The sequence below is a fragment of the Nomia melanderi genome, chromosome 3, assembly GCF_051020985.1.
Source record: "Nomia melanderi isolate GNS246 chromosome 3, iyNomMela1, whole genome shotgun sequence".
Classification (NCBI taxonomy): domain Eukaryota; kingdom Metazoa; phylum Arthropoda; class Insecta; order Hymenoptera; family Halictidae; genus Nomia; species Nomia melanderi.
Genome location: NC_135001.1, coordinates 6,019,911 through 6,037,092, shown reverse-complemented (window position 1 = coordinate 6,037,092; position 17,182 = coordinate 6,019,911). Strand labels below are relative to the sequence as shown.

The window sequence follows — 17,182 nt, the reverse complement described above, 5'->3', positions numbered from 1 at the left end:
AACTTAATTATGGTGGATGATCACTGTAAAGTACGATTACATATACTGGTGTAAATATATAATTAGCCTAGGAATTACCTGTACATTTCGAAGCAGAATAGAACTGTAAGTGGCCAGACAAATGAAACAAGGACTACTCGTGACAGAAAAAAGTTGAATAAGAATCTGGCGAAGCAAGAAATAGAATTACCCTGCAACACGAAAAGTGGAATTGGTGTGTGATTGGCCAGACACACGAAATATTCTCCTGTGTTTTCAATTATTCGTTTCGTAACTATTACAAGCTAATCACGCGATCTACTGATATAATCGTGTAACCGGAATAAATACTACCCTTGCATTTTCAAGTAGAAAAAGAAAATGTGTGTTCAGACAAATAGCAGAGTACTATCGATGATAAGAGAAAGTAGAACAGAAACTACGTTTAGTCCGATAAGAACGACAAAATCACCTTGCGACACAAAGATTGCATTTAGTTGAAAATTATAAAGTTTAAAACGTTGAGAATTTGTGAATTTGTAAATTCGAATGTTCGAAAATGTACTCTGGAAATTTTCAAGTTTGAACATTTGAAATTCAAAACTTGGAAGAATTCTGGTAAAAAAATTAACAATTGCAGTAAAAACTATCCTCGGGGTTTCAAGTAAAGCAAAACTTTCAGCTCAGTTGTAACTACAAAATCAGGTTGTAACACAAAAATTGAATTTGGTTGATCGGAAGCATCGATTACCTTCTCCTAACTCGTCAAACAGAACAATCCCGAAGTAACAAATCAAAGTTTACCTTAGCACGGATAATTTCCCGAAAACTGGAACGCGCGGAAGTTTCCCGATTTTCCCCGGAAGTTGCAAATTTCAACTTTCGAGTGCGTTGAAATTTTCAGCGCGTGGGGAGAGCCCGATAATACAATAGCCACGTTAAAATGAACGCTCACGTTTTCGCATAAATCCGGTCAATTTTTCCGGGATTGCGAGCAGCAATAAACATTGATCGGGCCCGGTCCTTTGGCCCGGGTCGCGATAAAATGGCTTGGGAAACGAATTCAAAGTGGAACGTCGAGTGGCAGGGCTCTTTGTAACTCCGGCTCACCTTTACTCTGAGACGCGTGCGTACGTGACGCGAAGACGCGACGTCGTTCGCACTATTTTCATTCGGGAAAGGACTTTTCGATGTTCAACTCGAAATTTATCCCATGGAAACCTGTCGCTGCCAAATCCCTCTTTAATGCCTTGACAGTTAAACCTGAGACTGATACGAGCAAAACGAATTTATGGAGGAAAATATTGAACCTTATTAATTCCTTTAAATTCAAGATTACCGTTCCATTTCTTTTTATATAAACAAAAAGTTCTTCTTACTAGAAATTGAATAGTAGGATTTTTATGTTCATGCGTATGTGGATGAAAGATTAATACTTGGTTTGAAGTTCGTGGATAATATTGATTATTGAAAATAATTAACTGTGGGGGGTTAGTGCTACGTAATGATGAGTGAGACTCGTGGTGAATACTTTCAGTTCAATTTAACGAAAATCAATGCAACTTTTGCAACTCCAGTTTGTTACTCCAGTTACTATGAATAGAAAATTCCTTTGTCTTTGTAGATTTTTATTGATGATAAAATAGATCTGACGATCATGATAGTAAAGAAAATCTTGTAGTCAGAGGTTGAAGAGAACAATCATGCAAGAAAATGAAATTGCATTTCTATTAGTAGTGAAAATATTAATTTACAAATCCCGCTGAAGAATGCGTTGGCGTATATTATAATAGAAATGTTCGGATATTTCGCGGTGACTGTAATTTTAAACAGTCGACTATTTGTTTTTGCACTGACGTAGATTTATGAACCACTTTGCATGTGAACTTCGGTCGGGAGAGATATATTTATTTATGGAATAATGGCCAGCGAAATAGAATAAAGGTTGAATTAATATTGACCGATAAATCAGAGGATAATTCAAGCAATGTAGTATAAATTCCTGAATAAACTATACGACAAATTAATCCTAGAAATAATGAATTTCAGAGTTTATAATTTTATACTTTTATAGTTTATACTTTTCGTTTATATAATCCTCGATTTCCTGTACCGTTTTAAACAATAAACAGTAACGCAGTAGCAAGCAACTTTTCAACGCCAACTGCACAGAAGTTATTCAACAATAAACGACTCTTGAAAATATTTTGATCGAAAATAGTAACACACAGGTCCGATATTTCGAAACTGATGCGTTCAAAGGACGTCAGCTGCGCGCGGCCCCACGGCTAAGCGCAAAATTCCCCGGGGAAAAAAAGAAGAACACTTCTCGAAACACCTTTCAGAAACGTTCCGCTCGGCTTAAATTTTGTCGACAAGTTTATTTGCTCGTAGACGGAACGAATCTATTGAATATGAAATTGATTCGGGCCACGCCGGGCATTTTCCTCGAACGGGTTACGCGCGCGCATCGCGTCGTGCCAAATCAGTGTTCGATCCTGAATCTAAATAATCCTAAATCAAATGCAGCGATTTCGAGAACACGGCCAATCTGTTACCGAGGCGGGCGTGTGGGTGTGTCTGAAATGCACGGAGACCTGTTCCTCCGGATTGCTCCGCGCTCGATCGGTCTGACATCGGTCGCGACTCGGAGACATCGATTCACGTCGAATTAGCCGGCTGTCTGAAAATTTTCGGTATCCGACATGCATTGGACTCTGTTCAATTACCGCGCCTGAGCATCCTCGAAATCTGGAAATGACCGAATTAACCGGCACGACACGCTGGGATCGATCGGTATTTGCGATTCCGTCTTCTTGCCAGCGCGAGACGTTGAATCGCTTATTGTCTAGGATTCCTGGTAATTAACCCCTCGCGGTAAAATGCATTTTTCGTGCCAAACCGTGAAGTGACGAGCTACACATGCAACCAAAGTTACAGGTAACATGTGTTTACATGCAGAAATTTTGTACAGATTCTAATTGAGAATAAATTGGTATAATATTTAGTAGTAGCTTTATTGATTACTTTTTAACTAATATTCGTTTAATTAACGAAATGTATGAATCGTAAAATGAAACATGCTGTTTTCTTTAGTAGAAATGAAATATTTTTATCGTGCACAATTTTTCACGATTAAATCGTACCGAAAAGGGTTAGTCGGTTAATTGGGTTTGACAAATACACATGTCATCTTGAAACACGAAATGATACTAATTCTTTCAACGACGAATTATTCACCTTTTCAGATAAATATGTAGTATCTAGAATTATTTAGCGTAGGTTAAAGTATTGTAGGAAGAATGGTTTGTTGTGCGTGCGTAAGGGTGACCAGGTCGTATTGCGACGGACCGGCGCCGGGATGTTTGGAAAATAGTGTGACTGCGTTTAGAAAATCTCGAGTGGCTGAAAGAATACGAGGAAGAGTGTCTGGAACTGAGCGACTGGACCGTGAGAAAAGCGTGTACGTGACTGCGTGAATTTTGACTATGGACGAAAGATGCGAGTGAGAAGGGTGCAAGGGTAAGAGAGACAGAGCGAATGGGGGTGTGTGTTAAAAGCGAGTGGGAATGCGTGCGAGGAGAACATTTTGGTGAGAGACAGCGTGAGGAACATTTTGTGCGTGATAGCGGAGAGAGAGTCGTGTGTTGGCCTTCGTGGCATTAAGTTGTATTTTTACTTGTTGTCCATATTGTTTCCTTATCTTATTAAATACATATATTTATTCCTAATTCTCTTTTTACCGAAGATCCACCTTTTCACTATCCACAATAATAGTAGCCCCACTATAAACTTGGGGCTCGTCCGGGATCACTATAAATATGTAATTCTTCTCTGTTTTACCTTAGTTTTTCGGTAGAATATAGTGTAGATCGGTTTACTTCGTGTTTGGCGAGTATACGATTCATTGTTTGACTTGATAGAGTCGAAGTCTTGTCAGTAGACTGTGGATCATTATGAAAATTCAAACTCTTCAGAGTACAATTAGGAAAATTGAATTTTACGGTGGAAAATAGTTGTTTTTAAAGAGTATTATGAAAACGCCTGTACTCTGTGTTCCGTCCGATACGGAAGACCCTAACAAATATTCTCGAGGTTTCGTTATGACATGGACGGGACAGACAGTTTCGTTTAGTGTTCATTCTTTTTTTACTACTCTTGAGTCGTATTTACTTTAGCTGACATATTTATCGTCGCGCCAGAAAACATTTTTGTTAGTTAACGTGCAGTGCATACAATAAGCATAGAATTGCCTCGGTCGTCTTATTAACCGACCAGGTCATAAATTCGGGATTTTCGAAGGGTCGTCCAAACATATGTACACCAGTACTGACAGACAAGTTTCGACCTGCAGGAAATCTCCGCAAGCCAGCGAACCCTCGATAACCCCCCGACACACATACACATACACATTGCTCTCATCCCCGCTCGTAAAAGAGCTGGCTAAAGGGCGTTAGCCAAAAAATGGAAAAGATGCGCCGATTGGCTTAAAACAAAGAAGAGAGCTCATACTGAGACTAACACGAGGTGTCGACGTCGGTGACGAAACGAGACTTCGTCACTTCTCACAAGTCATATTCAAAAGGACGTCGTTCCTTACACACACATCACACACTAGACATACTGTTCATATTTTTATAATAAATTAAAGTTTGGTTATAAAGCAGCAATTCTTAAAGCATCCACCTTAACCATCTCAATATCCGCTGGCCGTTAATTCAGCGAGTGGAGCGGGGCATACAAAGAAAGTTTCTTTCACAAATTTTTAAATAAACCCTTTGCTCCCGCCTCAAAACTCTGGATATTTTATGTATATCGCGTTATGGTGATACTGTGCCATTTTGCACTTGGAAATTTCTCATGAATACATAATGATCAGAAGTGTATTTATAGATGATTGATTTTTTTATTGAAATTGGAGTATTAAGTTTTAATGAGTATAAGTATATAATGTATTTCGTGTATATACATAAATATTGGGAAAAAGTGAATGACTATATTTATGAAAAATTATCGGTCCACTAAAGGTTAATAACAAACTGTTGGGAACATACTATTGTGTAAATATACAATTATTTCTAGTCAGCCTGTACGACCTAACCAACCACATCCCGATAACCACTAGTCGATGCCAAGTACCTATTTCACCGCATAAAATATCCGCAATCAATACCTCCACCATATATACACTATTGGAACTATTTATTGCATCATTCCTAAATGTATATACCAGCTAATGTTCATTATTAAACTATACAAGTTATGGAACACGATATAATAAACACTTTATTGGTCACCATGAAAACCATAAGAAAAATAATAATAAATTTACCAACATTCAAAAGATTGACACCTGCCTCCAATAGTCCACAATCATTCAGACATACTCAATGAATCTCATAAAACACATAACTCAATCTTGTCTGATACTATTTCCACTCATCAAAGATCATTCCTGAAACTATCAAAATACTAATCTCTGTACCAAATAAAATAATCAGAAAGTCGACTATTCATCTTTTCCTATCGCAAGCCCAAAATCGATATCCACCGGTACCATGCCAACAACTCAGCGTAACAAAAAATCGCAAACAAAGACAATCCTTAACCAGTTTAACCAACGAAATCCTTTCAATCACAAACAGACTAACACTCACACATCGACCTTGGTAAGTTGTCTGGATTGTCGTTAGATTGCCGCGGAAGAGTTCGCAGACTTCACCGGAAAGGAACTAAAGGAAGAAAGTAGGAAAGTAAGAAAGTAAGAAAGTAAGAAGAAAGAGGATTCCGTTTGTCCGGTTGTGCTTAGGGTATCCAGCGTTGAATCCGAAAAGGAGGCCGGAAACCGCCCGGCTTGTGGAAAGAAGCAGACGCGGGGTGCTAGCTGGCTGCAGCCAAAAACGGATTACCGCTATTAAGTTCGACGGCTTCTTAATGGCACTTCGACGGTGGCCGGGATGCCCGGGGTTTCGACCGAGCGCTCCGCGACAACTCGGCCGAAAGGACCGCCGGAAGCCATTGTCTCGGGGCTTCGAGGTGAACGAACGTGTTTTGCTCGATGCACGTAAGAATCGAGAACTAGAGTCTGTTAAAAAATCTGTCCTTTGAAATGTCAAGTAACGTATCTCCGCGATTTAGGTATGTTTGATGGACTATAAATAGTAAGGGTAATGTTGGGAAAATTGTAAGTGGTGATGGTGACGTTGGATAAATTAAAAATATTAATTGCAACTTCAAAGGGTTAGGAATGTTTGATGGATTATTAATAGTAATGGTTATATTTGGAAAATTATAGATGGTAATGTTGGATGATATTGGTAGATGATAACGTTGGATAAATGATAAATAGTAATAGCAACTTTAAGCTGTGATATCTAAAATAATTCTGATTATTCGACTTTGCTTACATCGTTTCCAGTAGTCAAAACTTCGATGTACAATTCAATTTTCTATGCATGGAATTTCTATAAATTCTGATTTTGTAGACGAAGTGAAGGAATTCACCCTTCTAGCTCGAGATAGTCCCTATTACCAATTTCTTACATACATAACGCTTACGATAACGTTCCTCAAATGTTCCCAGGTAAACTATCAGAGCACCTCATTAAACTACACTTGAATGAAGGAATCTTGACACAATTTCGAAAGTGAAAGCAAGAACTCTTCGAGACGCGAGTGGTTAATAATTTATAGAATTATCTTCAACCTCTTCAAAGACGAATCCTTTTTGACAACACACAGAGGTGATCTTACTTTCCGCAGTATATTTTGTTCAATACGAATCGAACAATACAAAAACGAACGGAGGCAGTTACAGAAAAACATACGAAAGAACAGCTAGCTTTTGTTCGACGGACTTTAATGTTCAACTAAAATCAAATGTACACATACGCGCCATTATCCCTGAACAGGTTAAATTGGCGTTTCACTCAGGTGGATTCAGCGGTCGCTATAATTCGGTCGAATGGACCACTGAAAACCATTGTCTCAGGGGTCCGAGGTGAATGAACACGTTTTGCTCAGCGGTGAACCGTTGCTCGCAGAAAGAAAGCGACCCGGTGGATTGTATCGGTTCTGGGGTGGCCGCAGCTGCGACTCCGAGGTGCACGTCCGCCTCCGTTACGCTGCTTTGAATCGAAACGCGATATTCGGCTCGTATATCACGCGGCTTTCGTTTTTCCCGACGCCGTGAATTTGTTTCGCACCGGCTCCACGGTATTCGCAGGCTGACATTGCATACGGAAAGTTTTCCTCTCGGCTGGACGCTAAGAGAAACGAAAGCTGTTTTCGTTTGGAAATTGGCCTGCGATCGGATTGACGAGACACGCGTCGATGATTGAATAAATCGTAAAATGTTCGATGGAAGATTTCTATGGTAGAATTTTCTTTTAGATTATTTCGGTTTAAATCATTTGCTCGTGGTGTTGATTATTGTATTGGTTGAACATGGACGAGTTGGAGGTTGATTCTTATAAAGACTAAGAGGAGATTGAAAATGTAATTACTAAAATGAATTGGGATTTTTTGGTTCTTGTTTTAAATCAAATAGTTTGATTTAATAAGTTGATTATTGTATTGGTTGAACACGAATGAGTTGGGGATTGATTTATGTGAAGATTGAGGGGAATTTGGAAACGTAATTACTAAGGTGAATTGAGATTTTTTAGTTCTTAATTTAATGTAAATACTTTGATTTAATAAGATGGAAATTGAACTTTTGTGATGGGGATTGTATGTGTAGATGTTGAGAAGGCGTAAATGATAATTAGTCACAAGTTATTGGGGAATTTATTAATTGCGCTAGTCGGATTCTTGTTTATAGGACGAAGTTGCCCTCGCGTAACACATCCTCGGCTGCACGGTGCAATAAAGAAAATTCAAAGAGTCACCATAAATAATGCAACTCCGTCTACCGGCTGGAATACGCGGCATGTAGGTAGAAAGTTTATTACAGTTCGTATCGTCTAAGTTTAATTACGAAATAGATCTCAGCAGAACTGATGCTACTTCCCTCGGATCTTATGAACTCGGGGTAACTAGATAATTACATAAGTTTTAACATTCATTATGTAACCTCTGGCCGGAAACCTTGTGTTTAATTATGTTGTGCCGGGGTGAACTTCGCTAATTTCATTGGACAATATGCGGCCTCAATCTTTCTCTTCGATAAGCATAGGAATTATTAGTGCCCTCGTTGATTTATTATCTAAATTAAGTGATCTCGATTGGCTCATCCACTCCGTTCAACTCTCTCATCCTCTGATAACTACCTCTCAACTAACAATAATAACACACTCTCACTTAACACAACACATTACTTAAAACCACACAAAACTACATGCAAAGCGAACAGCAAATACTCAGTATACGTAAAAAATCCATCACAAAGATTCATATTTCTACCAAACTAGACACAAAATTCCAATCCCCTATTATAAAATACTATCAAATTTCCGTTAGAAAATATTCATTCACATTCCCTACACAATTCAACAAAAAAACAAACTTACTCCAGCTTCCATACACACTTGTTGTATTCACTTCTCATCGTCCTTCTCAAATTCCACTAACAACTCGCAATCATCAAACAAGAACACCTATAAAACCGTTCAATTAAAAAACAACAACTGAAACCCACAAGGCGCACGTTTATTAATGAAAGAATCGAATAAATAACGTCTTCAGAAATTGCGCCAGTGTACAGCGAAACGTTGAGCTTCTCAGAAAATGTTCGCAGCGTCCGGTTATAAATCGAGGCGCCAGATCGATTGATAAAGCCGTGCATCGGCGCGTATCTTCGGCGCGGTAAATCAGTCCCATTGAAAGCGTCCGGGGGACGGGACCGGGATCAAAGTTATCCGATATTTTCCGGGCGCGCGATATGATTAATCGTTGGTTCGTCGGGCCGATCTGTCACCGGGCGCGCATTATGGAAATGCGTCTCGCCCCGAGACACGGTATTTTCGCGTCGCTTCGGGGGGAACACACGGCCTCGGAACAGCCTGTGGAATATTGTAATGCCCGGCGAGCGGGCGGCGCGGTTAGATCTCGCGCCGCTTGCAAATCCTTCGCGCAATTTGTTCAAGTAATGATACTATTCGCTCGCGCGATAAGCGCTATCCGAAGTGATTCCGTCGTCGATAAATATCCTCGGCGAAAGCACCCTGTTTCGGAGCGTTGAGGAACGAGAGGGCTGATAGAATTCCTATTTCAGAGATTTCTCGATGATTAATGGCCGTTAAATGTGGATAAATGAGTGTGATTTGGGATGGGAGATAATTGGGGTATTTTTAATTAGCGTGGTTCGTGTGCGGCCTGTTTACAGTAGAGAGTAAATTGTTTTGTTTGTAGATACATATTAAACTGAACATAATATATTTTAATTCTTAATTAAAATTTGTAGAATACAAGTGGAAGAGAATTTAAAGATTTCTTTTCAGGAAATTGTTCAGTAGGAATATTTGATGGATTAGTAAGTTGAACAGTGCTAATTGTGTACCGTGTATAGTTATCAGTAGAGATGTACAGTACTCACAGTCAATGGGAACGACGCAGGTCAGCTAATCTGCGAAGCAAACGGAAAAATTCGAAGTTAGTCGAAGAACGAGGAAAAACAGGAACATTAAGTACAGCGGCTGACCAATGGCGGTATTTTCTACTTTCTTACTTAGGACTGATTTCCCAGGGCACCGTTATACCGCCGAAGTTCCATAAGTCCCCGTTGGCGGATCTAAAAGATTTCCCTTTAATCCACGGCAGTTCTCGGAATTGTAAATTCTTCGGAGGATTTCGGTCCCGTGACAGACAAGAAAAGTTCCGCGGACGCACCTGGCGCGAAGCTTCGCGCGCGACGCAACGGGACGCGTAATTTGTCGCGCGGCAAGACGTTCCGATGAAAATTTTTAATTTCTGTCGCGCGTAAAGGCGAATAGGAAAGCCAGAACTCGTTTGTTCCATGACAATTACTTGACGAAACAAAAGCCATGGAAAGTCAAGGAACGTTTTCAGGGCCGAGATGTTGTTATTCTCCAAAGTGAAATTAAGATTTCATCTCTTAGCTCCCGAAGTAAGCAAATATCATCCGCGAGTGAAATAGTTCTACGAAATGAAATTTTCTACTCCGAGCTTGTAGAAACGTGACAGAATTAAGAATTAAGACCTTCTACTGTAAAACAACGGAAGGCAGAAGGAAATATCATGCCTACGTGTTCTCTTTTTTAAAATTCGTCAACAGTCTAAATAAATGAATCCGTGTTCTTTCTAATTTAAATGAATTGAAATTTTTACCAAACAGAGATGTTTTCGCGGAATAAAATACGTGAAACGTTTATAATTATTTAAAAGTTGTATTGTTGGGAAAAAATATGCAGTAGATGCATGGTGCGCGGGTAGTCGAAATATTTTAATGGACAACATGGTATAAAACGAAAAAGATTTTTTCATTTTTCTTTTGCGAATAAGAGTGAAAAAGTCCAAGGTATAATATGTGATATGACAAACGTAAAATGGATTTTCGTTTTTGCCCGGTTTGCCTCGGTCTACTCTATATTAATTTTCTGCTCCGCATTTCGCCGCGCAGATTTTCTTTCTGGTGTATCATATTTTATTCGAGCAGATTTTCTCCGCCCGAATGGAATTTGACGCAGCGAAATTCAATGGTTAATGCAATCTGGCTCGAATATCCGCGGCACGGAGTCGAAATCGTTGAAGTCGTGCTTAATGGGCCAATACGGAACGGCAGAAGATAGGCCGAAGCGATCGTTAGCCTGGTTCTTCGACAGTATTTTCACAAGAAAGAAAGAGACCTGCATTTCTGCCGGAAGTCGATAACATTTTCCGACAGCATTCATGGTCGTATTTCCTTGCCAGTCTGAAACAATGCGGGGAAAACGCTTAGCCTGATTTCTATTGCTCTTTACCCGAACGCGTAGCGAGTTTACTGCTTCTATTTGAATCCTTGATCATTCGGATCTGCGAGTCTTGCTAACCTTAAATCTTCCGATCCTGAAAACCTTGGATCTTTGAATCTGTGAATCGCCATTCCATTTGAATATTCGTATTGTTGAATTTTTGAGGTCTGAATGCTTGAACTTTCGAGGTTTGAATGTTTCAATGCTTGAATGCTTAAATGATTCAATATTTCAATGTTTGAATGTTTGGATGTTTGAATTTTTCAAATTTTCAACCTTCAAATTCTTGAATAACTAAATTATTGAATATCTAAGTGACCGAATTTTCAAATGTTTACCGAACATTTAGCCTGCCACTAAATATTATTCTTCGCAATTTAAAACGGCCATTTCAAATCTCCACGCACCAATCATTCTCCAATAGTTATGAGCGTAACACGAGTTCACTAAACCAATTTTTCGACTCAATAAAGTTAAAAAAAGGGGAAAAGGATACAATGTCAGGAAAGGTATTGAATATGCAATCAATTTACAAAAAATTAACAGATTCATGGTGCACGCAATGTAACAGTGAAATGTTATAGGCGTACACGCACAGATATGTTATGCCTTTGTACTTATCAACCGAAAAAGCTGAATCGAAAAATGTTTCATTCCATTGCATCGGTCGACCTGTTTAAATTATATTTCAGAAGTAAATACGTACAACAGAAAAGGTGTCCTTTGTGTGGATTAACAGGGTCAAAGGCTACGGACCGGTCCTACGAAAAAGACCTTTTTGCGCCGGGTAACGTAAATATTATTCGGCCGGCGTCCTTTTGGTAAATAAATTACAAGCGACGGGATACGAGAACCGCTCGGGCAATATTCGCGACATTTCGCGTGTTGACGAACTTCTGGGCCGTGATGCACGCTTTTTAACATGATGCAGCACTGCCGCTCCACGCTGGAAATAAATGCAATCCGTAGTACCCAGTGCACACGGAAATTATTTCGAGAGATTGTACTGGATGTCGTCCGTGTTTTTATGTGAACGAAGAAGGAAGGTGAATGCAGGTGAAATAATAACTTCAAAATATATAAGCTAACTTTTACATAGTTGTTTCTACTTTCTAGTAAATTGTTCTTGAATATTCAACACGTTGATATTGATTTGAACACTTGATTAGCGTGTCTGAGCATCGTTGGTTATTACTACTTACGTAGGTATTTATTTAGGAATCTATTAATATAATATTATCGGCTTTGAAAAATTAGTTACGAAAAAGAAATGTGGAGAATAAAATCATTGACAAATAGAATAGAAGAGTATTGATCAGATGGCTGAGACAATTTTATGAATAATTCATTGTTCGAGGTATATATGCACAGTTAATTGAATACAAACGATACATTTTATTTTCATTAATTTGAATTTTAGTAATTTTGAAATATATACGTTTCGGTACATTTTTCATTGACTTTTTCCGTAAGGTACCACTTGCAACATTGCATTGTTCAAAAAACGAGTACCTTTTAGTTTAGAATGCATCGTTTCGAAACAAGTTGAGCCCCAGCGACGCAAACATCGCTGATTATAACTGAAATTTCATAGATTCTGACAAAAAATGGAAATTTGGCCCTTTCGTACGGACGAGCTCTCGAACGTGAACCGATACAAATCTAATTGATATCAAGGGTCGCTTTTTTACGGGACGTATCGACACGAATTTTATCATATGAGCAAACAATACAGTCGCGCCGTGAACCTATTTGCGAAGGACTTGACACGAATCCGCGAGTGATTCTGGGAAAGCTGCTATATTCACTCGATGAAAGTTTCGAATGCGGAACGAGAACTCAAGTAGAAAGTTTCGCATGAAAGTTTCACTGGAAAAAATAAGTGTAAAGCATGGAATACAATTTTCTTATTTAAGAATTCTTTTATTTTCTTCGTGCACTGCAACCTGTTCTCAATTATTCAACCCTGTAAAATTCCGAGCCATTTCAAGTGTACTAATATAATGCTAATCCCAATCTTTTAAAAAATGAAACACCAGATACGGAAAATTTCTTTCTCCTTTTTCTATTATCTTTTTGCGTAGAAATCCCTTTTGCCAATTTAACCACATGAAATACGCTGTATAATTACAGGTGCCTCGACATCATGCATTCATGACAAAGATGTTATTCGAAGTGATTCATTCCATTTTTTAAACGATTCCAAATCTTAGTAACAAAATACTGAACTACTTTTTCTGTTACAGATTAAACGTTATACACTTTGGGCAATGACTGGCTCAAATAGAAAGCTCACGAGAAACACCAACGTTTCATGTATCGCATATTCTTTACATAGCGAAGATAAAAAGAAAGAATTATTAATTATTTGGTACCACAATCCTAACATTACACTATTATTTAGTTTATTTATCCTACATTTCTATTCGACATCAGTTATCTTACAAATTATAATTATTAGCTTGTGATTCGTAAGTTCCGGTGATTGGTAACCGACGTAGCAATCAACGTGTCATCAAAAAAATTGTTCTTGTCATCCACCACCGATTTCAAAGTTTGCTTCTGTATTGACATATTTTAAAATTATACTACTATACAATTTTCAATAATATTAGTGATGAAGAATACACATGTTTCCTATCATCTAACATAACTATTGTATTTCCTTTCGAAATACATTTCAAACGAAACACTTAAAACAATACAAAATGATCGAAAACGAAATGCAGAAGACACTTGGAGCGCAAAGGGTTAATAGGAGAACTTTCGTTTCTACCTGATCCTAATTTCTTTACATCACTCTAGTAACTCTTTATTTCACACGAAAATCTGTTGTCTCGCCATATAGGATTACCAGACTCCGTGGCTCCCAGAAAATCGTGTAAAATCACTACGTGTCTCTCGAACAATGGCGTCATTCTTGAATTATTCAATCCATCAGTTTGTTAATTGGTCGCAGCGTGGGGAGATGTGGAATTTCGTTGGGCGCCGTTTACCGATAGAAGACGACACGTCCAGGAGCCGGTCTCCTCCTTCCGCTCGGACAAAAGAACGGAGGCGCTGATTTAGTGGGCCGCATAATTTCGTCCTGGCATTAAATTAATATTTCCATGCCTTTGTTCGCCCGTTCCACATAACTAAAGGAGAAAAGAATCTTGATGAATATAATCCTCCCCCTTCTCTCCTTTTTACGGTGAAATATAGAGAGCCGTTGGGGTTTCCTGACGCAAGATTCGAGGACCGGCCTCCTTCAGAAAAGATTCTTTTGAAACGGTCTGGGGATCCGTGGCTCTTCCCGATTCAGCGGCCATTTTCAATGTTTGCCAGATCCATTCTTCTGTGTGTGGCATTCTCGGATCGCCTTTAAATGTTTCATCGTTTAGGGTACACCGGGTATACTTCGATTTCGTGGGGAATGGAAGTATATACTGTTCCTTGAGTATTTAAAATACAATCGCATATCTTACTATTTGTATAATTTTGTTTGATAACCGATTATATTTCAATTAGTATTGAAATATACAAGACCTTCAGCAGATGAAGCTAAATAATACATCAATTGCTTAATTAATAGAAAATAAAGGGAACTACGTGCTGATCTCTCGCTGTTTGACTAATTACATCATTAGTTCATGACTTGGTCTTCCAAATATTAAAATTTCATCTGGCCAAAGTGTCGACATTCGTCCGCAAAGGGTTAGATTAGCGACTGGGTTTTACTCAGGCACGAGTAGAATTTACTAAAGAGAACAGATCTGTGTTTAAATCGGTGTCTATACAATACAATTGAAGCAAATTAGATTCCGCAGGAAATCAAATGTAATATTTTGCATTCGCCGGGTTACTTATATTCAAATGAATATTTCTATTATATTCGTCTATCGTATCAATGATTAGATTTCAGTTAAAACGAACGAAGGTTTATTTACTCCTAACCCCAGGATTCCTTCAATTTCCATGAATTACATCGGCTAAATGTTCTAATAATTCGCTTATCGCGTATCATTTAGAATAATCGGAGTTCAACAATGAATAATCCGAGGATTGTCACCATACGCAACGAATCGAAAGCGAAAACGGAACCGCGTGACCCGTTATAGAATTATCAATGGAATGCGCACTGCGAGAGGGATTAAAATGTGAATTAGCATAAACATGTGGGCCCCGAAATCTTCTCGTGCCGCTGCGAATCCCCTTAAATCCGCTTTATAGGTTACATTTCTCGTATAAATCACCGTCCGCGCTCACCCACCGACACAAAACCGAGTTCGGACCTATTCTGCCGTTGCAGGGGAGCGACGGCCACGGAATTCCTGGGTCGAACCTCGAGTCAACCGGATTGGTACACAGACACGTCCCAGTTTTAGCTACATGTAATTATACAGAACTCGAGGCTTACATGCAAATCGGTTCCTCTTCAGTAGGATTTAATTGATCCGGTGTGATATGCTAATCTGATACGATTATGCGTCTTTCCAATAATGAATTGGGGACGTCATGGATCTGGAACCAATCGAATTTACAAACGTTCGCTGACGCAGCGACCCCCCGGGACGTTATCGACGAAAGTAATCCTCTGGAACGACGTTCCCGCGACTCTGCCCCTGTTTTCGTGCTTTTAATGCCAGTCGTTTTGTCTCCATTTCAACGGGCACGGATAATACTTTCCAGTGTTTAAATAAACCACGGATGAAATTGCATTTTAATGCGCGCCAATTGCCGAGTTTTCAAATTAATAAAATTGCGCAATTAAATAATAAATACTCTATCGTAAGATTTTACCGATCCTCGGATTCATCGAATGTTTGTTTAATCTCGGCATAGGTTCCACAAATTGCTATGAAAGTAAACATTAACGAAACGTTCCGTTTTCTCTGGAACGTTAATGCGTCAAATATTTCATTAGCATTAAGTATCTTCGGAATCTTTCAAACATCTTTAACGTCGATCCGATCTTTCATCGCAATACCAACACAGGATCGTTTCAGATATTAATCAAGGCGAGAGGATTCTCCGAGCAATAGAGAAACTCTTCGAAATTCCGTTTCATTTCGGAATACAGCGTTCCCGATTTATCCTACAATCGGCGATTCGATTTAAGCGTGTAACTTCTACGGAGTAATTGTTTCTTTTACTGTTACGTCTATATTGGATTGCCGGGGAAACGTTCGTCAGAGACTCCGCTGGGCAGGGAACGTCTAAGCGACGTCGGAACTTTAGTCGTCGATCCAACGATAGTTTTTGCAAGTCATTTCGGGGCTCGATACTCTGCTAGGAGGAGTATATAAGTTCCATGGTAAGCGTGTTTCGTATCTGAAGTTCCTAAACGGTCGGTATTATGTACACAAGTGTTCCGCCGGCCGAGTCTTTCACAAGCATATCGATTTTCCATCGAAACTATAGCCCTGTTCCGTATACCTTCCAGATTCGACGACCTCGTTATCGCCGGTTAGGCCGGGCAAATCTGAACTCAGCCAAATTCAAATCGAATCTCCTTCCCGCTCGAACGGATTCACCGATTTCGAGCGATTTCCGGGCCAAATACAATCGTTTTACGTCCTTCACGCCACGGCGATTTCAACCGGATGCCGTTAAGCGTCCCTTCCACGATGTGGCCCCATACCCTGTTTACATTTTCCTCCCCTTATCGAACCCTCGATTCTTTGTCTTATCCTCTGAATGATTTTACTCCATAACCAAAAACATTTTGACGCTTTTCTTTAATCTTTGATTAAATTGACGAGACAATTCAAGAAACTTGTAATTATTCCATTTCAGTTTCTTACTTTCGTGCATTGGTACACTAGGAAACCTTCTAAAATATGTGTTAACACAAAGAATTCTTCATCGATTTACTATTTGTAATACAACAAATTTATTGATCAATTTCTCCTGCAAATAACAAATTTGGTATTGATGCAGTACAAAATTATTCATGAACTTGCTAGGATAACTTCAATTCATATTCAAATTACTCAGACCATTCACTAACGGATTATCACTCCTTTTTCTCTTCTCAAAATCATTTCATAAATACGTTCGTTAAACCTAAGATGAATGAAACTAACATTCCAACATTAAATTCCTAAAAAAAAAAAACAGAATACCCAAGGTATATATCGCATAGAAAGAGGATTATTCGAAGCAACGCCCACTAATTGAACGATCAAAGGTGCTAATACCACAATAAATCGGCGCTGAAGCTCACGCGGTTACCTAATAGCCGTCTAAACCGATTTGTCACATAATTATTCATCGAAAAATCCAAATGGACGGAGGAAAAGAAGTTTAAC

General features: G+C 39.0%; 1 protein-coding gene across 5 annotated transcripts in view; it reads right to left on the bottom strand.

The window, feature by feature from the left end:
• The window catches only part of NLG-5 (neuroligin 5), a 250,622-nt gene that overhangs the window by 123,198 nt on the left and 110,242 nt on the right, over window positions 1–17,182 (bottom strand). For 3 of the 5 annotated variants that reach the window (XM_076365774.1, XM_076365775.1, XM_076365778.1), the window contains one exon: window positions 9,515–9,544. The exons of the other annotated variants lie outside the window; for them this stretch is intronic. The gene's annotated coding sequence lies outside the window, so the exon portion shown is untranslated. The remainder of the gene's footprint in view (window positions 1–9,514; window positions 9,545–17,182) is intronic. 5 annotated transcript variants of the gene reach the window in all.